At 34.5% G+C, this 25,604-nt stretch overlaps 1 long non-coding RNA gene across 2 annotated transcripts; it reads left to right on the top strand.

Annotated features, from left to right (window-relative positions):
* Window positions 1-6,744: 6,744 nt before the first annotated feature.
* LOC147029473 (uncharacterized) lies at window positions 6,745-10,172 on the top strand. 2 transcript variants are annotated; one of them, XR_015055924.1, is made up of 3 exons: window positions 6,745-7,689; window positions 7,787-7,951; window positions 8,049-10,172. It is a non-coding gene; the product is annotated as an uncharacterized LOC147029473 (long non-coding RNA). The 2 variants fall into 2 exon arrangements; XR_015055923.1 differs by having other exon boundaries at window positions 6,745-7,951.
* Window positions 10,173-25,604: the final 15,432 nt, after the last annotated feature.

Here is a 25,604-nt window from a genome sequence, read left to right as displayed (position 1 = left end):
AAAGAAGTGGGATAGTCAGAGAGATGAATATATATATATATATATATATATATATATATATATATATATATATATATATATATATATATATATATATATATATATATATATATATATATATATATATATATATATATATATATATATATATATATATATATATATATATATATATATATACATATATATATATATATATATATATATATATACATATATATATATATATATATATATATATATATATATATATATATATATATATATATATATATATATATATATATATATATATATATATACATATATATATATATATAGATACATACATACATATATACATATATATATATATATATATATATATATATATACATACATACATATATACATATATATACATATATAGATACATACATATATATATATATATATACATATATATATATATATATATATATATATACATACATATATATATATATATATATATATATATATATATATATATATATATATATATATATATATATATATATATATACAGTGGGGAGAACAAGTATTTGATACACTGCCGATTTTGCAGGTTTTCCCACTTACAAAGCATGTAGAGGTCTGTAATTTTTATCATAGGTACACTTCAACTGTGAAAGACGGAATCTAAAACAAAAATCCTGAAAATCACATTGTATGATTTTTAAATAATTAATTTGCATTTTATTGTATGAAATAAGTATTTGATACATCAGAAAAACAGAACTTAAAATTTCGTACACAAACCTTTGTTTGCAATTACAGAGATCAGACGTTTCCTGTAGTTCTTAACCAGGTTTGCACAGACTGCAGCAGGGATTTTGGCCCACTCCTCCATACAGATCTTCTCCAGCTCCTTCAGGTTTCGGGGCTGTCGCTGGGCAACAGACTTTCAGCTCCCTCCAAAGATTTTCTATTGGGTTCAGGTCTAGAGACTGGCGAGGCCACTCCAGGACCTTCAGATGCTTCTTACGGAGCCAATCCTTAGTTGCCCTGGCTGTGTGTTTCGGGTCGTTGTCGTGCTGGAAGACCCAGCCACGCCCCATCTTCAATGCTCTTGTTGAGGGAAGGAGGTTGTTGACAAAGATCTCGCGATACATGGCCCCATCCATCCTGCCCTCAAGACGGTGCAGTCATCCTGTCCCCTTTGCAGAAAAGCATCCCCAAAGAATGATGTTTCCACCTCCAAGCTTCAGGTTGGGATGGTGTTCTTGGGGTTGTACTCATCCTTCTTCTTCCTCCAAACACGGCAAGTGGAGTTTAAACCAAAAAGCTCTATTTTGGTCTCATCAGACCACATGACCTTCTCCCATTCCTCCTCTGGATCATCCAGATGGTCATTGGCAAACTTCAGACGGGCCTGGACATGCGCTGGCTTGAGCAGAGGGACCTTGCATGCGCTGCAGGATTTTAATCCATGACGGCGTAGTGTGTTACTTATTGTTTTCTTTGATACTCTGGTCCCAGCTCTCTTCAGGTCATTGACCAGGTCCTGCCATGTAGTTCTGGGCTGATCCCTCACCTTTCTCATGGTCATTGAGGCTCCACGAGATGAGATCTTGCATGGAGCCACAGACCGAGGGAGATTGACTGTTATCTTGAACTTCTTCCATTTTCTAATAATTGCACCAATAGTTGTTGCCTTCTCACCAAGCTGCTTGCCTATTGTCCTGTAGCCCATCCCAGCCTTGTGCAAGTCTACAATTTTGGCCCTGATGTCCTTAGACAGCTCTCTGGTCTTGCCCATTGTGGAGAGGTTGGAGTCTGATTGATTGAGTGTGGACAGCTGTCTTTTATGCAGATAACGAGTTCAAACAGGTGCAGTTAATGCAGGTAATGAGTGGAGAATGGGAGGGCTTCTTAAAGACAAAACTAACAGGTCTGTGAGAGCCGGAATTCTTACTGGTTGGTTGGTGATCAAATACTTATTTCATGCAATAAAATGCAAATTAACTATTTAAAAATCATACAATGTGATTTTCAGGATTTTATTTTAGATTCCGTCTTTCACAGTTGAAGTGTACCTGTGATAAAAATTACAGACCTCTACGTGCTTTGTAAGTGGGAAAACCTGCAAAATCGGCAGTGTATCAAATACTCGTTCTCCCCAATATATATATATATATATATATATATATATATATATATATATATATATATATATATATATATATATATATATATATATATATATATATATATATATATATATGTATATGGATATACATATACTCTACTGGTCAAAAGTTTTAAAACACCCTCATTTTTCAAGTTTTTACTGAAATCTAAGGAGTTCAAGACCAGTGAATAACCTGAAATGGTACAAAGCTGAAGGCCCAGTCACACCTTGACGTTTTAGCCAGCTTGTGCCGATTTTTGAAAAATTTGTCTAAAACGCTGTCACACGTCGAATATGTTTTGGGTAAGTTTTGGAAGCATTTAGAGCACGCTGAAAAACACTGCCATACGTCGTTGTACGCTGGCTTTCATCGTTGTACTTTGCGGTTGTCCTCAAATTTTAGCATGCTTGAAATTGTATGACTTATGCCAGCGTATGACTCACAAGTTCCGCTACGCTGGCCAGAAGTTGTAGGCACGTTATGCGATCATTGACACATGTTGACACACGTTACTTGTAAGTTAATCATTAGTCGAAACATGTCGAGGTAATGTTTCGCGTACCCGAAACTTATTTCTAACCTATGAGTAACGTGTTGTAGGCACGCGATCATTTACGCGATCGTTTACACACGTTACTTGTAAGTTACTCATAAGTCGAAACACGTCAAGGTAATGGTTAGCGTCAGTGTTCCAGACTCCCTGTTTTTTTTTTTCTTCGGTATGACGGTGATGTTGACACTTCTATTTCTAGTGCAGTTATGATTTAAATCGTTGAGCGGCAGCCTATTAATTATATTATATTATAACCACACTATAAATCGAAGTGTCAACATCACCGTCATACCGAAGAAAAAAACAAACAAAAAAAAAACAGGGAGTCTGGAACACTGACGCTAACCATTACCTTGACGTGTTTCGACTTATGAGTAACTTGCAAGTAACTTTTATCGGCGTGTGCCAACGATCGCATATCATGTGTACAACTTATTCCCATCGCATGCGGAACATGTGAGGCATACGGCAAGTACATCGTAAAAGGTTTAACACGTTTAAAATTTCAAGACGTACTCCACTTACTACAACGTATGATAGCGTACTTTAGTGTTCTATTCACGTATACCAAACTTACCCATACCGTATTCGACGTGCGCCAGCATTTAAGATGCATTTTTCAGAGGTCGGCATACGCTGGCAAGATCGCCAAGGTGTGACTGCGATGTTGACACTTCCATTTCTCCGGCGGTTATGATTTGAATCGTTGTGCGGCAGCCTTTTAATAGGCTACACCACGTGATCGTCGGCGATACGTGCAGCACGCTATGCATAAGTTAGACTATCGTTGGGATTAGGTTGTGAACGCCGACAACAGGCTAAGCATTTGTTGGTATAAGTTATCTATAAGAGAACGAAACGTTCTGTGTCCGTTACTAATATGTTATGCATTCGACCAACTCGTTATGAATACGTCCGAATCTTTAAAAAAAACATCAAAAGTTCAGTGTAAGCCAGCGTTTTACCTACATTTTAATACGTTGACATTGCTGGCTAAAACGTCAAGGTGTGACTGGGCCTTAAGCGGGACACTGCCAGAGATTAAAAAAAATAAGTTTAGGTTCACAAAAACTGAAAAATAATGTAAATTTCAGAGTCGTTAAAAAAGGCCCTTTTCAGGGAACAAGTAATGGGTTAGCAACAGCAGCTGTTCTGCAGCAATGGAAGTAAATTAAGCCTTGAAAGTTGATGCAAACAATTCCTTCAGGTATCCCAACATTTGTTGATTCGTTACAAACCCTCTGTCTGTATAAAATCAGTGTTGGAACAGACTGTGTTGCTACACCCTCTGAAGCATTATTTGGACAATATTGCACTTCAGGAAGTAGTATATTGCTATCATAATGGTGAGAAAAAGACAATTAACAAAGGAAGACAGACAGACCATTACAACCCTTAAAAGTGTAGGTCTTTCCTTTCGAGAAATTGCAAAGATCACCAAGGTGTCAGCGACTACAATTTCTTCCACAATCAAAAGGCACTTATAAACTGGAGGAAACTCTGACAGGAAAAATTCTGACAGACCCAAAGCCACAACACAATCAAAAGACAACTTCCTGAGAGTCAACAGCTTGCGTGATCGGCGGCTCACAGGACAGCAGCTTCAAGCACAGCTTAACACTGGTCGAAGTAAGGAAGTCTCAGTTTCAACTGTGAAGAGAAGACTTTGAGCTGCAGGTTTGACAGGTCGAGTGGCAGTAAGAAAGCCATTCCTGAGATGGCAAAATAAGAAAAAGAGGCTTGCCTGGGCCATGAAGCACCGTCAGTGGATTACTAAAAACTGGAAGAAGGTCTTATGGACCGATGAATCAAAACTTGAAATCTTCGCTTCATCACGCAGGGTTTTTGTACGCCATCGAGTAGGCGAAAGGATGGTTCCTCAGTGTGTGACACCAACTGTCAAGCATGAAGGAGGAAGCATGATGATATGGGGCTCTTTTGCTGGATCCAGAGTTGACGACTTGCATAGAGGGACTGGCACCCTGAACCAAAAGGGCTACCACAGCATTTTGCAGTGCCATGCAATACCCTCTGGTCTACGCCTAGTTGGTCAGGGGTTCATCCTACAGCAAGATAACGACCCAAAACATACCTCCAGGTGATGTCAGAACTACCTTAGAAGAAAAGAACAAGACGGTAGGCTTCAAATCATGGAATGGCCACCACAGTCTCCAGACTTAAACCCCATCGAGCTGGTTTGGGATGAACTGGACATAAGGGTGAAAGCAAAGCAACCTACAAGTGCAACACATTTGTGGGAACTTCTGCAACAGTGATTGGGACGAACTTTCCAAACAACATTTGATTTCCATTGTACAAAGAATGCCACGAGTATGTTCGGCTGTTATATCTGCAAAAGGTGGCTATTTTGCTGAGTATATGAAGGCTTCATTGGGGTATCGGTAATAGTGCTAATAATAATACAAATGGTAAACATATTATTTTATTCATACTGCAATCCAAATGGTAAACAAAAGTGCAGAGAATTGTAAGGCACCCTGGTGTAGGCATTCACAGCGTTGCCAGTAATACTGATGTTGTGCAAGTTACTGCGACGCTTAAACTTTTTGAACCAAACTTAATCGGCTCTCCGTCATATTTTCTGACAAACTGTTCCTTGAACGAGTTAACTTTGTTTTAGTTAACGAAGTGATGGACATGGCGGAAGCATACATATTCTCTGCATTGGTGAGGTGTTTAAGAAGGGAGTTGAAAGATGGAGTTTGAGAATGGTTTGGGAGTGAGGAAAAGAACAATTGCAAAACTCTAACTACACTCACAACCCATCTTTCCTTTCCACTGATACGGGGGAGAGGACATTTAGCTACACAATATACAGTACTGTGGAGATAACTACACAAGGGTTCCTTTATGTTTCTTGTATGTGTCTCCATGGGGTCTCTGAAAACAGTCACAATACAAACACGTACATACATTTATATGTCTCAAACACAGTGGCATAACGGATATCACATCTGCTCTGAGTCTGGGAGGTTGGTGATTCAAACTCCAACCGATTTGTATCAAAGGCCTTGTAAAAAATAATGGGAAGGTGACACTGAAAAATTTATCCAGGCAAAAGAGCTCTATATCGTGTTACTTCCTTGCTTAATGCCCAACATTTAAAATGACACAGCATGGACAAACAATACTGGGAAGGAAATGGCAAATCACATCATATAACCCTTGCCAAGAACCTGCTTCAACAGCACCAATGTTCTGTAAAGAGTATGGTACACCAACATAAAAAATAATTATATGTACCGTGTGTATATATATATATATATATATATACATATATATATGCATATATAAGCCTGTAGGCGACATGGGTGGTCGCTATATAATTGCATACTAGTCATGCAGTTTTTGACGGATCGGGCTGAAATTTTTTGACAAAGAGGTTGATTATAGTGCCCATAAAAGCGCAGAAGCCGATTTTTGATTTTCGGGAAAAAAATTTTTTCGGATGTTTTCAAAAATTTCAAAGTCCCGTTGCTAGGCAACGGTGGTGTCCATAGCAACGGTGCTCAAAAGCAGAAACTAGATCCTGGTATGAACCTACCAGTCAAGTTTCATCAAAATCGGTTGACTCCTCTGGCCTCCAGAGCTGTCCATTACATACAAACAAACAGACGGAAAACCTAAGAATAACGGTAGTCCAGCGACCACCCAAAATATAAATATATACATATCTATATATTTTTATATAGAAACATATATACATATACATATATATATATATACATATACATATATATATATATATATATATATATATATATATATATATATACATATATATACATATATATATATATATATACATATATATATATATATATATATATATAAATAAATATATATATATATATATATAAATATATATATATATATATATATATATATATATATATATATATATATTGTTACGGTTGCGGAAATTCGCATTACACCATAAAGAGTCCTCAGGTGAGATATATCGATAAGTTCATGTGTAGTTAGCCCAAACCCATTAGTAGGGTAAGAATACTGATTCTGGCTCACTTTTCCCCATGTAAATGAATGGGGGATTTTCAGCGATTTATTTTTTTTTTCCCTAAAAATAAACCCCCCTTTTTATCCCAAGGTATATTTATTTGTCTCCCCTTTTAACCTGGAGGTTGAACCTCATTGAATTGAACACCTGGGGGTTGAACAGCTCACTCATTGAACCTATAAAGATTTGTTCATTCTCAAATTCCTTCAATAGTTTAATTTTCTTTGCACAATAATCCCCATCTAAAATATTAACAAACAAAACATTTGAATCTTTATATTTTTTAAGATACCCCATTTGTGTCATTACGAAATGATAAACTTCTCTTAATGCTCTTGTTTGACCACCTCCTGAGCCACAGGTTATTTTTTGTTAAGCCCCGCCCACTTTTCTTTAAGCCCCGCCCACTTTTGTTAAGCTCCGCCCACTTTTCATAAGGTATTTTTTCTAAGCCACGCCCACTTTTCCTAAGCCCCGCCCACTTTTGCTAAGCTCCGCCCACTTTTCACAAGGTATTTTTTTCTAAGCCACGCCCACTTTTCCTAAGCCCCGCCCACTTTTGCTAAGCTCCGCCCACTTTTCATAAGGTATTTTTTCCTAAGCCACGCCCACTTTTCCTAAGCTCCGCCTACTTTTGCTAAGCCCCGCCCACTCTTACATCATTTCCAGTTCATCTCTGACTCACAAAGAAATCACTAGAAAATTACAGGATGTTATGGTTTTGAAAAATTTCCCAATGAAGGCTTGCCTAGGCTTGCCCAGGGAATTTCCAAAGGAAACCACACCCACCAGTCTTTCTCTATAAAAGCTTCAAACCCAGGCTCCATTTTAAACATTTGTTCTTGCTGGCAATGGTGTTCTGTGTGCTTGTCTCAAACTCTCTGTCTTCTATGGAACTAAACCTTCAAGTTGATGAACTGGATTCAAACCTCTTATCTATTGAGGTAAGATTTTTTATTTTCCTATTTTCAAACTTTGATTGAAGCATACTCATTTAATAATTAAATAACTTAATTAATACATTATTATTTTCTCTCACAGGAAATTGTATCTGAAAATACTGCTTTTGCTACAACTTGGGGGGAAATTGTTGGCTTGGTTGAAGACCTTGAGTGGGATGACTTTGGTGTTCCTTGGAACTCTCTGTCTTCTATGGAACTAAACCTTCAAGTTGATGAACTGGATTCAAACCTCTTATCTATTGAGGTAAGATTTTTTATTTTCCTATTTTCAAACTTTGATTGAAGCATACTCATTTAATAATTAAATAACTTAATTAATACATTATTATTTTCTCTCACAGGAAATTGTGTCTGAAATACGAAATGAAAATACTGCTTTTGCTACAACTTGGGGCGAAATTGTTGGCTTGGTTGAAGACCTTATGAGCGACCAAGACCCACAGAACGAGTTCGTCCTTGATGACCCAACCAAAGAGTTATACCTTGGAGACCAGCAAAATCCTGAAAAAGAGTTTTACAGCAATAGTACTCATTGTGAGTTATCAAGACAATACCCACTGAACAAGTTATACCTTGATGAGCCAGAATACAAGTTTTACCTTGGAGACTCACAAATTTTGAAAAAATCAGTAAATGAGTTCTGCCTTGATGGTTTTAATAACTACCTTGGAGACTCAGGAAAAGGGTTTTGCCAAGATGGTTCTAAATATGGGGCCTACCTTGGAGACTCACAAATTTTGAAAAAATCAGTAAATGAGTTCTGCCTTGATGGTTTAAATAACTACCTTGGAGACTCAGGAAAAGGGTTCTGCCAAGATGGTTCTAAATATGGGGCCTACCTTGGAGACTCACAAATTTTGAAAAAATCAGTAAATGAGTTCTGCCTTGATGGTTTAAATAACTACCTTGGAGACTCAGGAAAAGGGTTCTGCCAAGATGGTTCTAAATATGGGGCCTACCTTGGAGACTCACAAATTTTGAAAAAATCAGTAAATGAGTTCTGCCTTGATGGTTTAAATAACTACCTTGGAGACTCAGGAAAAGGGTTCTGCCAAGATGGTTCTAAATATGGGGCCTACCTTGGAGACTCACAAATTTTGAAAAAATCAGTAAATGAGTTATCCTTAAGAGACTTTGTAAGTTGGTTTTACTTTGAATACTTGAAATGTGGGTTCTGGATTGATAACTCACAATGTGATACATATCTTGGAAACTCAACGGGAATGTGGTTATACCTTGAAGACTTGGAAAGTTGGGTTTATGTTGGACACTTGAAACTTTTTTGGGGGCTTTTATTTATTTATTTATTTATTTATTATTATTATTATTTTATTTATTTATATTTTGGAGACTTTTGGAGTTGCTATCACTCTTTGGGATCTAAACCTATCGATGTAGTTCTTTGTCGGATGGTGCTTGATGGGAGCAAGATCAAGAAAGTTCTGGGAAGAAAGTGCAGGCTTACTCCCTCTTTCTACGTCATCAAACCTGAAAGCCTTAAAAGACAGAATTGGAAGAAGAGAAAAAAAACAAAAAATATACATTGTTTGTTCTGGGAAGAAAGTGCAGGCTTACTCCCTCTTTCTACGTCATCAAACCTGAAAGCCTTAAAAGACAGAATTGGAAGAAGAAAAAAAAAAAAACGTAAAAATATATATATATATAGGTGGAAATCTCATTTTGAAAAAGACATTGTGTTGGGTGAGGATTGAGTTGGGGTTGAGATTTTGAATGTGAGGGTTGGGGTTGAGATTTTGAATGTGAGGGTTGGGACACACACACATACACATCAACAAACAAAAGTTAAGCCTTGACTATTCAGTTGAGGATTCTGTGTTTGGGGTTCACAGATCTAAGAACGTCCCCCTTGACACACATTATATACTGTTATACACCTCGGACTTGGCCCTCGAGTGTCCACAACGGTGTATAGTAGGAGGGAGTGAAGCGCCAACCTATTGCTCCCATTGCACACACACACACAAACAAAAGTTAAGCCTTGACTATTCAGTTGAGGATTCTGTGTTTGGGGTTCACAGATCTAAGAACGTCCCCCTTGACACACATTATATACTGTTATACACCTCGGACTTGGCCCTCGAGTGTCCACAAAGGTGTATTATCTGCTTAGTTTTGTCTTTTGTAATTCCTGTGAATAAAATGAACCTAAAATCTCTTCCCCTTCCAAATCATATATTTTATAAGTCCAAGGAACTGTATCTATTACATCAACAATTTTAAAAAGTTCTTTCGTCCATCGTTCAGTAAAACCCTTTTCAAAATGAGATTTCCACCTATATATTCTTACGATATCACCAACTTTGAACTTAGGTTTTCTGACATTAATCTCTTTTTCATATTTTAATTTTGTAAATGTTTCTGATGGCTTCATATTCGTTGACGTGTGAATCGTGTCATTATACTTATCCACAATATCCTGAATAAAAGATAACCATTGTTGTGAACCGAGTTGTGTGAATTTTTTATATAGTCTCTCTTTTAAGGTACGATTAAAACGTTCAACAACAACTGCCTTCCCTTCATTAAAGGTACTGTATAATGTAATACTGTTATTTTTTAAAAAATTCATAAATGTCTTGTTATAAAACTCTCTACCCTCATCAGTCCACAATTTCTTAGGTTTTCTCTTACTTTTATTAAATATCTGTTGAAAAGCTAACACAAGAGTATTACCTGTTTTGTTTTTAAAGGGACAACCCACGCATATCTACTCCTCAAATCAATAACGGTTAAAGCATACTTGTACCCCTTATCATTATTGAGTTCAATCAAATCAGCAGACCAGATATAATCAACTTCCTTGGAATAAACTTTCCTTCTCTGAAACTTTGTGAATATTGGTTTATGTAATTCATCAGCTAATTGCTCTTCAGTCTTAATGGCATCATTAGAGCCTATAAGTTTTTTGAATTTCCAAGTCCAAGTTTCAATTTAGCACTAATCATCTTCTTCACGATGAACCTATCAACTTTTTCTCTCAAGGTTGGATTTTGTATCAGAGACAAATTATATAACATTTCTCTATCGGCTTCATGCTTTTCTTCCAACGTTGTGGTATTCCCATAATCAATATCGTGTCTCATGCACACTTCATCAACTCTATTGATTGGTTTACTCCAGGATTTAGGATTGTCTGCCTCATCTAATCTTTTATCCAAGTTTGTGCCTGGACCACAGAAAGAATACCCTGGAAGATGTAATTCCCTGGTATTCCAGTAGTTGGAATTGTACTTCCTGGTAAAAACTTTTGTATATGTCCTCCGAGTTTGTGTTTGGAGGTAAATCGTGTTTTTTTCGAACCACACACCGAACATATACCTTTTTGTATAACCCTGTTATTTTTACTTTTAATATATGAAATATTTTTAGTATTAGTTTTCTTTTTACATTTGAGACAATAACTCATTTATTTATGAGAAAAATTTCTGCAGAGTGCAAAAACCTTTTTAGTTTCCAACATGCACATTTGAATCTTAATTTTTAAAACATAAAGAATCCTTAGAAATGCCTTCACTCTCTCCTCCATTTATTTAAGAAAAAACTTGAATTAAAATACATGTCTTCTCGATGTCGATAGTCTTGTCGAAAGTATTGCAAATAGACTTTTATATTCTTTGTATTCCTCCCTGGTGAGATAAGTTAATTTCTTTAATACCTCTATTCTTTTTTGAATCTCACTGGTTTCCATATTTTGATATTTATTCATTCTCTCTCTTTCCTCCCTCTCTCTCTTCTCTCTTTCCTCCTTCTCTCTCTCCTCCTCCTCCTTTTCCTCCTCTTCCCTCTCTTCTTCAACTCCTTCCTCATCCCTTACTATACTTGAATCGTTTACACCCCATAGAATATTATACATATATTCATCAGGATTTCTTGTTATTCCTGTATCCAAAATAATTTTTTTACAACAGGATACCAATAAAATTTCTTTTGAATTTCTAAAAGAGCCTTACCTTTTCTTAACCTTATAATTTTTTCATTATTTAACATTCTAATTAAATCTAAAGTTGTTGGTTTATCAACATCAGCATAATGCCAATCTTTTATTGAAAATACCTCATTCTTATGTTGTAGAACATATTTATTAAAATACCGAATACCCTTTTCTTGAAGGTATGCTTGAACACAGAAATGATAATTTTCTTGAAGCCTTCTTGCTGTCATTTATGTATTAGAAATATATGTTAGAATAATATTATGTACGAAACACCTCCCCATCTTCCCATAGTTAAATCATTTTGTATTTCCTTACTTATTATATATAATCCTGTTTTTTCTGTTTTCATGAGATAAACAAGGGCAAAACCATTATTATATTTACCCTTATTAAATTCTTTTATTTGTTGTTTACTAATCGTGGCTCCACAAAACTCATTCTCGATACCAAGTGGATAATATTCTTCCTTACGAGACTGATTTAATTGTTCCAGGTCTTCGAGGTTAATTTTAAATGACCAATTATACCCTAAATCATTCATATCATACCCCCATTGTTCTATTCTCATACAAACGATACGCCCTTCTTTATAAAAATTTATTTTAATTCGAACTGTGAATTCTGTATGACCTGGAGATAATATCAACACTTCTGTATCTTTAGAATACACAGCCGTTTTATTTAAGTATATATATTGTGATAAATCGCTTAATCTCACCAAGTCATTCGCGTCAGTCGGGCTTGGATAATTTTTTAATTTATAAGCATTTTTCATGTTAATATTTTTGTTTATATTATATTTATATCGTTCAGCCTGTGCCTTTGTGTAATAATTTGATAAATCAATATCCAGTTCTTGAGATACACCAAAGATAGAACCATCTTTACCAACATAAGTCATTTATATTAGATTAAAAATAATATCATAAAATTTTTTATTTTTGTTGAGTTGAAATAACACATATAGACATAATTGACCACAACACTTGGAATTTAATTCTTGGACTTGAAATGTTTGATAAACACCATTCTGTAAGAATTTTATGACTTCAACAGGTGGTGGAAGACCAAAACTATCAAAATAATATTTGTCTTGACTATTAAAAATACAAACCCAATGAGAACCGTTCCCATCATTATCTTCTAAGTTCATAATAATATTCTTTGTATGTTTCGACACATTTGTTAATTCATCTCTCATACAAATAACCACATTATGAATTTTTAATTTCTTACAATATTTGGCAAGTTGTAAATTTGATGTTGTATTCTTTCCAAATTCTTTCAACCACTCATCAATGCTCATTTATTTATTAGAAAGATATAATCCATTACCTCTTTTCGTTAATTTTACACCTGCTTGTGCTATAGAAGAAAGCATATCTCCAACTAACAATCTCGCTTTATCAGGCAGACCTTCAAGTTTTTCAGCAAAATCTACAATTACACCACTTCCACTAATTTGTTTCTCCAACTCTTTGTTATGTCTTTCCAATTCTTTTTGAGCCTGGAGTTGAGCCTTCCTTTCGTTGGCAGTTTTGACCGCTGTTGAAATACCACCCGTCAATGCTCCAACCGCACTTAAACCAGCAAATAAAGGAATTAGAAATGGGAGAAATCCTCCACTCGTCTCTCTTATTGAATATTTTTTAACATTGGTTTTGTCATTTTAATTTTAAGTGAGCCAGTGTCATTCAAGATTTTAACCTGTTCTCTTGTGAGCAAAACATCAATTCTTACTGCTCCTTTTCTCTGAATTGTATTAACGTTAATCGTACAAGGCTTTTGATTTTGAACACAAGATGATAGTTTATGAAGATTGATTTGATTAACATATACCCCAGTTGGTACTTTGCCACTCATTTATTTAACAAAAAAATTATGTGAGACTAATCATCACACCATTATCTGTATTAATCTGCAATTCTGTTTCTTCCAAAAGCAAACAATATGTATCAACTTCTTCACTCTCTCCTCTTTCAATGTATAGGGAAGTATCCACTCGATTAGACTTTATAGTTTCTTTTGAGCGCTCAGGTCAAACGTATAGATTGTATACAAACTTTTAAATGCTGTCATATCCAAAATAGGTTCTTTATTTCCATTACTTTCACACACCTTTTGGTAAGACTTGTATGCTTCAGCAAAATCATTTTTTCCCAATTAATTTCCAATCTATCTCGTGGATAAAATGTTCCATCTAGAGAAACGCGAAGTTGTTTCACCTTAGCATTATCACTCAATGCATTATTCTTATCAGTCGCAGTATCACCATCTGGCTTTTTAAAAATCATCCACAGATATCGTGGCTTTCCTTCCAGAACACCCAAATTCCACGTGTAAGTAGTTTGATTGAGTTTAACGTGTTGACATCTTCTTTTGAGGTATGATACACTGAGTGGTTTTTTTGAGTTAAGTCTTCGATTCAACATCTCTTCTGTTTTAAGATTAGGAGTATATTCACTGATATACCAACTCATCTCCTCAATTACAAATTTATTCTGATCACCAAAAGCATTACCAACACCAAAAAGCAATCTATTTTCATTATCATTCCTTTGTAGTTGAAATCTAATTTTAAGACCATACAGAACTTTATCATAATCACAAAATCCAAATATACCTTTAAGAGGAACTGCCACAGTAAAACTATTTTCTGCTTTTGTATCATCATTATACATTCCTTTCCTTTGAGTATACCCAGGGTCTGTGTTTGTTCCCGTTGACATATCAGGAATAAAACCTTCGACAGACCCCTTTCCCATTCTATCACTGAATGTATAGAGTGTAAATTTCATCATTTCAGATACAGCAGAGACATAATCAACCGCTTCAACTTCTTGTGTTCCAATATACAATCGCACACTATCAAACATTTTCCAGAAGAAATCATTTACAAGTGTAGCGTTTGTGTTATTCCCAGCCTTAGTGAATTTAAATTTACACAACAAGAAACTTTCGGAGAGATTCAAATAGGTTTGTTGATTATTTATTTCAAAACTTTTTGTACCATTTGTATTCCAGTCTGTTCCAGTTATTGCATTTACCTTGAAGTAATCTTCTTTTTAGTGGAGTTTGAGATAATAATAGTATCATCCAAATCATAGATACTATCAATTGCTTCCATACTTGTATTTATTTAGGAAAAAAGATGTTAAAACTTTTGAAACCCTGATCCAAGTATTTGAATTATTTTCTGTCGTTCTTGGGGGACAACTGAGTTTTACCTTTCTTAATTTCTTTTATTGCTTGTAATTTATGAGATTCTTTCTGAGCATCTTTTATACTCTTTACAGCACCTGCTACATTTCCCACAGCAGAAGCAGTTGAACCAATTAGGTCTTTATGTTTAAGAATAGTTGAACCAATACCCATGAGAGTATCAATTATCCCATCTCCTCTAAATTGATGTCCGACACCCCTTTGTCTCTTAGGTTTATAGTATCCTCTACCAAGATACATACCTTCACCCTTGTAGTACGGGGAAAGGAACATCCCATCCCCTGTAATTATTTTATATTTTCCCAACTCGTGCTTCCTCACAATAACCATCGTATTTATTTATTGAAAAACTTCACGTAGGTGAATTCTGATGGATATAACTTCTCCATTAAAAGAGATCACACGATTATCTTGGTCGGTTATCCTAAAATTTACTCTGTGTATGGTTTTTCCTGACACAGGTAGATAAACCAAATTTTTAGGCTCCATATTGAATTTATAACCAATTGGGGTTGAGTATGCGCTGAATGAAAATATTGTATTTGTTTTTAATCCATCATTATAAGCACCATCAATCAAATCACAGTGAATTAACACCGAATTTATTCCTGAGGATATTTGAATGACATTATCACTGTAAAACGTCCCATTAGTTTCAATCTTTTTTGAGGAGAAACCTAATAACTCTCTAAATGAATTATCAATTGTGAAATCAACCTTGTAGTTATTTTTAACTTTAATCGTTGATTTTGAAGTATGTTTTTGAATGTTTATAACAATATTTTTGGTTCATCACCCTGTTCTTTCATAAGACGAGCAATTTCGGAAGATATTTGAGAAATCTCGTATGCTCCGGTGAGACTGTTATCGTTTTGTATCCACTTCCCGGATTATAACTAAACTTGTCATTTTTCTCGGTTATATTAAATAAGGTATTATAAGTCTCCATGGACAATAAAGATGCCTCATATTCTTTTGTTGTGTCAAGTTGTAGTGGGTATGGGAATGAAGATGTGTGGTCGCTTGTTGTGAAATTAAAACTCAGGATTGTGCTTCTCATCTTATTTAATATGAGATAAAATGTCTTTATATTGAGATTTATTAATTATTTTCATGTTCATCAACTGGTCTAAAATGGCTGATGCTTCATTAAAACAATTGTTATTTCCAGCCTTCTTACTGCCGAACAACAATAACAGTCTATTAACTAATTGCGATGGGTCATTTGGAAGAAAACTAATACCTGAACCAAGGATACTTAAAGCCTGAATAATGTGTTTCTCCTTCTCATTCTTCCTACTTTTACCAGAAAGAATAACCTTATAATTTAGAGTGTTCAGCAAATCAATATATACTCTATCATCATTATTTTCCATATCCAATGGTTTATCAATATACTTTGATTCATCCCTCACAGTTGAACCTTGTCTTCCATCTTTTGTGAGAAGAAACATTAATCTCGGAGTTAGTTTAACAGGGGTTGAGCAGAACTTAAGAACCTTAATTCATCATTAAATATCAATACCTTTTCTTGAACAAGATGAAATATTGCTGGTTGTTCTGTTGGAATGAGTCCTGCTTTGGTTTTTGAATCTGCTGAATATTCATTGTTTTGAACAGCATTCACAATATAATCAGGGGGTTGATTAATCTCTTCCAGTTGTTGAAATAAACCTTCATCATCATATTCTAATTCTCCTAAATGCTCTAATTCTTCCTCCGTCATTTGACTGAAATCTTTTAACATTTGAAGCTTTCTAGGAGTATATTCTACTGTGGGAACTGTGGAAACATCTTTCATTTTTTCTTGGGAAGTTTTTAAAAGTGGTTTAAAAAATTTCTCTTGTTTTTCAAATGCTTCTTCGCCCGTTAGTTTCTGTCTGCGTTTCTTCTTTATGTCTTCCTGTTGTTTTACAACTTTTGAAACCAACTCTTGATGTTCCTTAAATCTTCTTGCTCTTTCTTTTGTATCCATTTATTTATTGTAAAATATCATTTAATGAATTGTAAAGATCAACAGGGAAATTTTCCTTTTCTTCATCATTCAAGTAGATGTGTTCAAATAAATCCTTTTCTTTAAATATTTCATCAAATTCTTTATTAACATTAATGCGAGTTGTAATTTCTTCTTCACTAATCCTTGCATCTCTGCTTTTCATACGTTTGTGTTGAGTTTCTTCATCAACATCAAAACCGAATGATAAAATCTTCACTCCGCTCAGATATTTAATAATTTGTCTCGTTCCTTCTGGATTAGTTTCTAATATCCCAACACCACCAGATTTTAGTTTCTTTAACTCACTCTTACAATGTGAATATTTTGTTATACCAAGAGAAACCTCCTCAAATATTTGTCCTTCATTCCTCAATCGCATATGTTCCTCCACTGAAATATAGTGATAATCTTCACCTTTTACTTCTCCAGGTCTTATTGCTCTAGTTGTTGTTGATACAATGCGTATCACGGGGTGTTTTTAAGTAAATTTACAATATTCTCATTTGTACTACACAAGAACCTTGATTTATGAAAGGTTTTCCAGAAGCAGATTTACCCACAAGATTTATAATAATAGTTGTCATTTATATATGTAGTTGTTTATAAAACAAAAAATATATCCCTTAATATCTCATCTTGTTTCACAACAATATATTTATATTTTTCAGTCGTGTGCTTCATATAATCCTCAAATTTCTTTTTACTACATAATGTAGAACAATTATCTCTCCAAAAATTATTGATATCTATTGAATTTAACTTGAATAAAATAAAAGTATTAGCATTGTTTCTGATGGAACGACGAGGAAGTTGAAAGTACGATTGACTAAGATAAATACAATTACAAGAAGAATGTCTCCCTCTTGTGTAGTAGCTGTCCATTACCGTTTGGTTTCTCTCATTAACACAATCATCAAAGATAACGAGGTTCTTTTTTGATTTATCCAAATCTTGGGGAGACGGTATATCATCCGTATTATCACTAAGAATACAAGTTATAAGATTTGATTTCTTTTTACATCTCTGTGTATCACAAAATAGTTGAATTATATCTTCAATGTTATAATCATTTAGGTTTTTTTGACGTTTAAATAAACCTATTATATCTTCTTTTGAAGACCAGCATTAAAACCTTGTGAGAGTAGTTGATACTCTGGTTGAAAACTCGACTTTGTGAAAATTATTAAATTATCATAATCTAAAAAGTTGGGAGTGAGGAGCATTTTTAAAAGTAAGCAGGTTTTTCCACATCCACTTGAACCAACTATGAGACATCTTAATGAATTTGGGAGATTTTTATGGTTGTTAAATTTTATCTTATTTTCCCAAATAGGTAAAAAATCATTCATTTATATATTTGAAAAACAGGTTATTTAATTTATTATTAGCTTTTTTAGAAACTCTATATTTTATCCTAAGTTCAGGTTTAATTTCAAGATAATCCATTATTTTATTTATACAATATCTTGTGTTGATATTTCCCTGAAAATTACATCCATGAATAATATACAACAACAATCCTTTGAACATTTCTCTTATACGTTCAGTTTCTTCCCTTGTAAGGAAAGGTGTGTTATCATCCTCATACTTTACATTCATTTCTCTAATCAATCTTGTAAAGTAATTCATTTTTGGTGTAAATCTAAAAGAATTATTTTCCTTTTTATATTTTTTATTATCATTAATTAGAAGATAATCACAGAATATACATTGTTTATAGGCTTTTGACTCTGTGTTTAATCCCTGTCTTTCACACGCAGGACAATTCTCAAATTTGTCATATGGAGAATCAGGAAAGTCAAGCATATTTATAAAGTAAAACTTTACTTAAACTGAAATTCATCTATACTTTCAGTTGTATATTACCATCGATATCGATATACTTTTTTTCATTATCAGATTCAACGACAACATTTTTTATATTAAAGGTAATTTTAAAATTATCGTTAACTACTATTGAACGAAATGTCATTTCACCTGATATATTAACATCTTTCATTTCATCAAGATTTACATCTTTAGGGTTGTTGAAAAAATACAAATTTCTCCTTGCATATTACAGATGGTCTTATCTTTTCTTTCTAAAGCTTCATCCATAAGGTTTTTGTTCTTTGATACTTTTTCTTGTTTCATTGCTTTTTCTAGTTTTGAATATATTACTAGAAGGAGAGGAGAAACTTTTGTTAGAGATACTTTAATTGATGTTCTACCAGGTATACTAAAAGCCCTTCCACTGAAGGAAATTGAAGAACTCATATTATTTACCATAATAGTTTTTATCCAATAGTTGTTATATTTATCTTTGTTCAATTTTACATCCTTGACATATTTCTCAGTATCTTTAACAGATGAAGAGATTGATTGAAACTTGTCTTTTGTGTCTTGAAACATTGTATTTATTAAGTGAAAAAGTTGGAGGATAAAATGTTTTTAAGCACAGATTCACCTATAAATTAAACGAAATTTTCATCAAGAAAATTTTAGTTCAAGCAAAGTTTTATTCTATAAATATGGTGAATACAACGTACTGCGATGTTTGTAATCACGAATATAAACATTATAGAAAACACCTCCGAACCAACAAACACACATTTAATCTATTTCATCAAATATCTCCTCTTCAGTTGGAAAGAAAACATTGTGATATCTGTTCAAAGGATGTTTTGAAGAGTAGTTATAATCAACATCTTCAATCACAAAAACACAAGAAAAATGAGTTTAAAGTAAAGGGAGACTATTATATTAAAAACACTGATGAGGCATTTAAAGGGCATATAAAAATAAGGATTTTTCAATTTGGAGAACCCGGTCCATCATCAATAGCTGAATCAATTGAAATAGTGAAACCCGATGTTGAAAAATTTATTAAAAAGACATTAAAAGAAATGAAAACTTTAAAGTTTTATATGGGAGTGAAAATGAATATGAAAAGACAAGATGAAGAACAAACTCCTTATATGAGAACAGATCTTCATTTTATAACATCATTTCAAGATTTTTTGAATAGTGGGGTTTATGAAGAACTATCAAGACAAGAGGAGGATGTTGATAATACAGTGGTAGGAAGTGGATTCAATATTAAAAAAATCATCTTTTTAGATATACACATTCTAAAATCAAACCCTCTTAAAGCTTCTTCTTATATTGAATTACCAAAAGAAATAAAACTAAAGAAGGCAGTTGTTAATATTAAGAACAATGATAATAAATGTTTTCTCTGGTCTGTTCTTGCTCACTTACATCCACCAAAATGTAATTCAGAAAGAGTAAAACAATATATGAAATATGAGAATACCTTGGACATTAAAGATTTTAAATTCCCAATGCCATTAACAGATATTCCTAAATTTGAGAAAAAGAATAATCTTTCTATTAATGTATATGGATTAACGGATACAAACAAAGTTCAAATATTAAAAATTTCAAACAACTATAAAAATGAAGAAACACACATTGACCTTTTATATTTTAGTGTTGGAAAGAATTCACATTACACATACATCAATAATTTATCAAGATTAATCTCTTCTCAGGTATTCAGAACAGCAAACAAAATATATCCTTGTAAGCGATGTCTTAATTCATTTCATACAAAAGAACGATTAGAACAACATTCAAAATATTGTAGTAATCATAAATCAGCTGTAATTACAATGCCTAAACCTGGTGAAAAGATTTATTTTGAAGATTATAATAAATCTATCATGCACCCATTTGTGATATACGCTGATTTTGAATGTATCCTTAAAAAGATAAATACTGCTTCTCCTAATCCAAAAGAACCATATACAAATAAATATCAAAAACATATTCCTTGTGGTTTTTGTTATTATATCAAATCATCTGTTGGAGAAAAGTATAACAAACTTGAACATTATCGTGGAAAAAATGCTTCACAAGAGTTTGTAAAACGATTAGAAAAGGATTGTATAAGACTCACTAAATTAATGAAAGAAACAAATGAACCGATGAAATTAACCAAAGAAGAAAAATTAGAATTTAGAATGAACAATATCTGTCATATTTGTGAGGGGGAAATTAAGGAGTTTAAAGTTAGAGACCATTGTCATCTTACTGGTAAATATAGAGGTCCCGCTCATTCCTGTTGTAATCTTAATTATAAATTACCTTCTTTTATTCCAGTCTTTCTTCACAACAGCGCCAACTATGATACACATCTATTTATAAATGAACTTTCAAAAACACCAGGGAATATTTCTGCTATAACAAACACAAGTCAAAAGTATATTTCATTTTCAAAATGATATTCACAAAACCTATAACTCGTATTAGGTTTTTAGATTCTTACAAGTTTATGGGAACACCACTAGCCTACCTCGCATCAAATCTAAGCTCCACGGACTCTTTTCCAAATCTTAATTCATTCTTTCCAAAAGAGGAAATTCTCACTAAAGAGGAAATTCAGATTAAAGAGAGAATTCAAAGTAAAGAGGAAATTCTAACTGAAGATGAAATTCTAATTATAAAGAAAATTCGAACTAAAGAGGAAATTCAGATTAAAGATGAAATTCTGATTAAAGAAGGAATTCTTACGAGAGAGGAAATTCAAACAAGGAATGAAATTCAAAGTAAAGAGAAAATTCTTACAAGTAAGGGAATTTATCCTTATGATTATATGGATTCATTTATGAGATTTAAAGAAACACAACTTCCTTCAAAAGAAAGTTTCTATAATAACCTTTATGAAGAAGAGATAAGTGATAAGGAATATAAACACGCACAAGAAATATGGAAAATATTTAAGATAAAGAACCTTGGAGAATATCATGATTTATATCTAAAAACAGATGTTTTATTGTTAGCTGATGTGTTTGAGGCTTTTAGAACACTCTGTCATAATAAAAATTGTTATGGATTAGACCCTGCCCACTATTTCACAGCTCCTGGTTTAGCTTGGAGTGCAATGTTGAAAATGACAAAACAAGATATAGATTTAATCAGTGATGTTGATATGCTTTTGATGATTGAGAAGTCCAAGAGAGGTGGAATATCACAAGTATGTTCAAAAAGATATGCTAAAGCAAATAATAAATATCTTCCAAATTATAATAGTGAAAAAGATAGTAATTATTTGATGTATTTTGATGCTAATAATTTGTATGGATGGGCAATGTCTCAATCTCTGCCTTATGGTAAATTAGAGTGGGTGGAAGAAAAGGATTATGAAAAGGCTTTGATGAATATTGTTATTTCTTCTCAAGAGGAATTGAATGACGAAGAAGAAGGTTATTATTTTGAAGTTGACTTGAGGTACCCGAGTGATCTTCATAATAAGCATAAAGATCTTCCTTTTGCATGTGAGAAAGAAACTCCAAAGAAAGAATGGTTAAGTGATTATCATAAAAGTTTTAATATTAAAGGTAAATCAACAGAAAAGTTATTAACAACATTCTATGATAAAGAGGGATATGTTTTGCATCAGAGAAGCTTAAAACAGTTTTTGAGAGAAGGATTGAGAGTAGCTAAAATTCATAGAGTTTTAAAATTTAAACAAAGTCCTTGGGTGAAAAAGTATATTCAATTCAATACAGATATGAGAGCAAATACAAAAGTAAAATTTGAAGGGGACTTTTATAAATTAATGAATAATGCTGTATTTGGAAAGACTATGGAAAATGTTAGAAACAGACAAAACATTAGATTCGCAACATCTTGGAAAGAAGCTTCGAGATTGATAAATAAACCAAGTTTTGAGAGAGAAGAGGTTTTTTCAGAGAACTTTTCTGCAATTCATATGAAAAAGGAAAGTATTGTAATGGATAAACCAATTTATATTGGAACAGCAGTTCTTGATTTATCAAAGATATTGATGTATGATTATTTGTATAATGACTTAAAGAAAGAGTATGGTGAAAATGTTTCATTGTTGTATATGGATACTGATAGTTTTATCTTAGATATAAAAACTGATGATGTTTATGAAGATATGAAGAAAAATATTGGAGTATATGATACAAGTAATTTCAGCAAGAAGAGTGAGTTATTTTCCAAAAAGAATGAAAAGGTTATTGGTAAGTTTAAGGATGAGTTGGGTGGAAAAGTAATGAGTGAGTTTATTGGATTGAGAGCAAAGGCATATGCTTATAAGTATGGTGAACAGATTGATAAGAGGTTAAAGGGAATAAAGAAATATGTAATAAAGAAATCAATAACTTTTAGAAATTATTATAATTGTTTGATGAATAAGAAAGAAGAATATAGGAAAATGAATACAATAAGAAGTTATAAACATAACATATATAGTGAAGAAGTAAATAAAAAGGCATTAGGAGCCTTTGATGATAAGAGATTTATTTTAGATAATGGAATAGATTGTGTTCCATATGGATATTGTATGATAGAGTGTATAAAATAGATTATGTTTTAACGATGGGAAGATGGGTTAGGGTTTTTAAGGGCTACCGCCGCGTTTTTTCACAATATATAAATGGTTAAACCAAGTATTAATCAAACTAAAGAGTGGAGAAAATCTCAGTCTTGGTATATAAATGGAAAACATAATGAATGTGAAAAATATCAAATAAGTCTTATTGAAAAAATAACTAAAACAAAGGTAAATAAAACAAATAAGCGAATTAATTTAAAAACTAGTAAGTTAGAGGATGTAAAGAAAAAAATGAATATCCTTGAATGGACTGAAAACTTTGATGGTTATCAATTGAACAATGAAAAAACAATTTACTATAATCTCAAAATGATATGTGGCTCAGGAGGTGGTCAAACAAGAGCATTAAGAGAAGTTTATCATTTCGTAATGGCACAAATGGGGTATCTTAAAAAATATAAAGATTCAAATGTTTTGTTTGTTAATATTTTAGATGGGGATTATTGTGCAAAGAAAATTAAACTATTGAAGGAATTTGAGAATGAACAAATCTTTATAGGTTCAATGAGTGAGCTGTTCAACCCCCAGGTGTTCAATTCAATGAGGTTCAACCTCCAGGTTAAAAGGGGAGACAAATAAATATACCTTGGGATAAAAAGGGGGGTTTATTTTTAGGGAAAAAAAAAATAAATCGCTGAAAATCCCCCATTCATTTACATGGGGAAAAGTGAGCCAGAATCAGTATTCTTACCCTACTCCCATTGTATAGAGGGAATATATGTGATTTATCGGGCTGTGATTCTTTGAGTTAGCCGTTTTTCTGTTCTATTGTTATTTTGGACCGTCCAAAGACTTCAAACGAAGGCTCCATGAAAGGCCTACAACAGCGCGTGAGTTTTCCCGCCTTTTTTGCGGCGCCAGGGGCTGATGGGAGAGGCTGCGAGAGCTCGCTGGCGATTGGTGGATGCACGGCGTGAGGTGGTCGGAGTGGGGGCACGCCCCCTTCGAGAGCTGTCTGGAAACGCCTCGAAGAAAGATGTAGCCGCGAAACGGGGCGGAGCGAAGGGCGGGGCCCCGCGCTACAAAAGGAACGGACGAGGATGGTTCGCGTCTTCTGGGGCTGCTTCTATTTCCTTCTTCGCTTCCTCGTGAATCTCACTCCCTCTTCACTCGTCCTGGTCCTGGCTTCGCGTTCCTTCTTCCTCGCTGGCTTTTCCTCTTCCTCTGCACTCGTCTGCTCTGGCAGCTGTGGAGGCTGGGTCTTGGCTCGTTATGGTCCTGTGCTCGTGGTTTGGCGGGCGGCCTGTCCACGGAGGCACGGACGGGAGGCGCGGCACGAGCTCGCTGACCGCGAGAGGAGTCGGGGCCAGGCGCGACCACGCCGACGGTCATGGGAGGAGGGGACGAAGCACCCAGGGAAGTCGCCACTTCCTCTTCTTTTGGGATTTTGTGCATATGTCTGTGGGTGGTGTTAGTCCGTGAAGTAGAAACTGTGTAAGTGTTGCCGTGTGTAAATAATTCCCTTTTATTCGGTTATAGCTTTTTATTCGGATATATATATATATATATATATATATATATATATATATATATATATATATATATATATATATATATATATATATATATATATATATATTCGTCGAGGCTGACGATAACACTGCTCGGTTACCCCGATAGCATGGAACGGACTGCTTAAGCGGTTCGTTTCCGGAGTCAGCCTGTGGCGTGGTACGATCGCCCGATCAACCACTCGTGCAGGTACTTAGGTAGGTCGAATTTGGCGAGCAACCCTATCCTGCGCGGGTGGGCAATTAATACGATCGTGGTGAGGTTAAACCCCACCCGTGACTGGCTCCGGGCGGTAGTTCCTGGAGGGTCACAACTGAATTGTTCGTCCGGTGGGCGACGCGGTCGCGATTCGATTTATGTGGCCGATCGCACACCGGCGGGCGCGAATTCGCGACACTGGTGTCAGCGAGCGGGAAACAAACTCTCCCGTCTCCAGCTAAATTCACGGGAATGGAGCAGGGGTGTGCGAAGCGACCCCCCCCCCCCCCCGTTCCCTCCAAATTACGAGCTTTTTAAATTCATCCCGTTACGAGAAACAAGATGGAGTCTCAAGGCGAGCGGGTGCCGGGCGTAGATATGGATGTAGAATTTTTAGAATCCATGGTCCAGGACGAAAGCCCCGAGCAGGAAATGATGGTTGTGATGCAGGAACAATTCCCCCCCCCCCAAACTGAACCCAGAGCCCGAAATGGGCGCAGCCGCGGCGTATGACACCTCCCCTCCCCCGCTCCCCCCGATCCTGACCGAGTCGGCCCAGCCGAGTGCACCCGACGTGGCCCAGCTATGCGCCATGCTGGCGGGAGTAA

This window comes from Eptatretus burgeri, chromosome 3 (assembly GCF_056783735.1).
Source record: "Eptatretus burgeri isolate ZD-2024b chromosome 3, Ebu_testis_v1, whole genome shotgun sequence".
NCBI lineage: Eukaryota > Metazoa > Chordata > Myxini > Myxiniformes > Myxinidae > Eptatretus > Eptatretus burgeri.
This window is presented reverse-complemented; position numbering and strand designations above follow the sequence as displayed.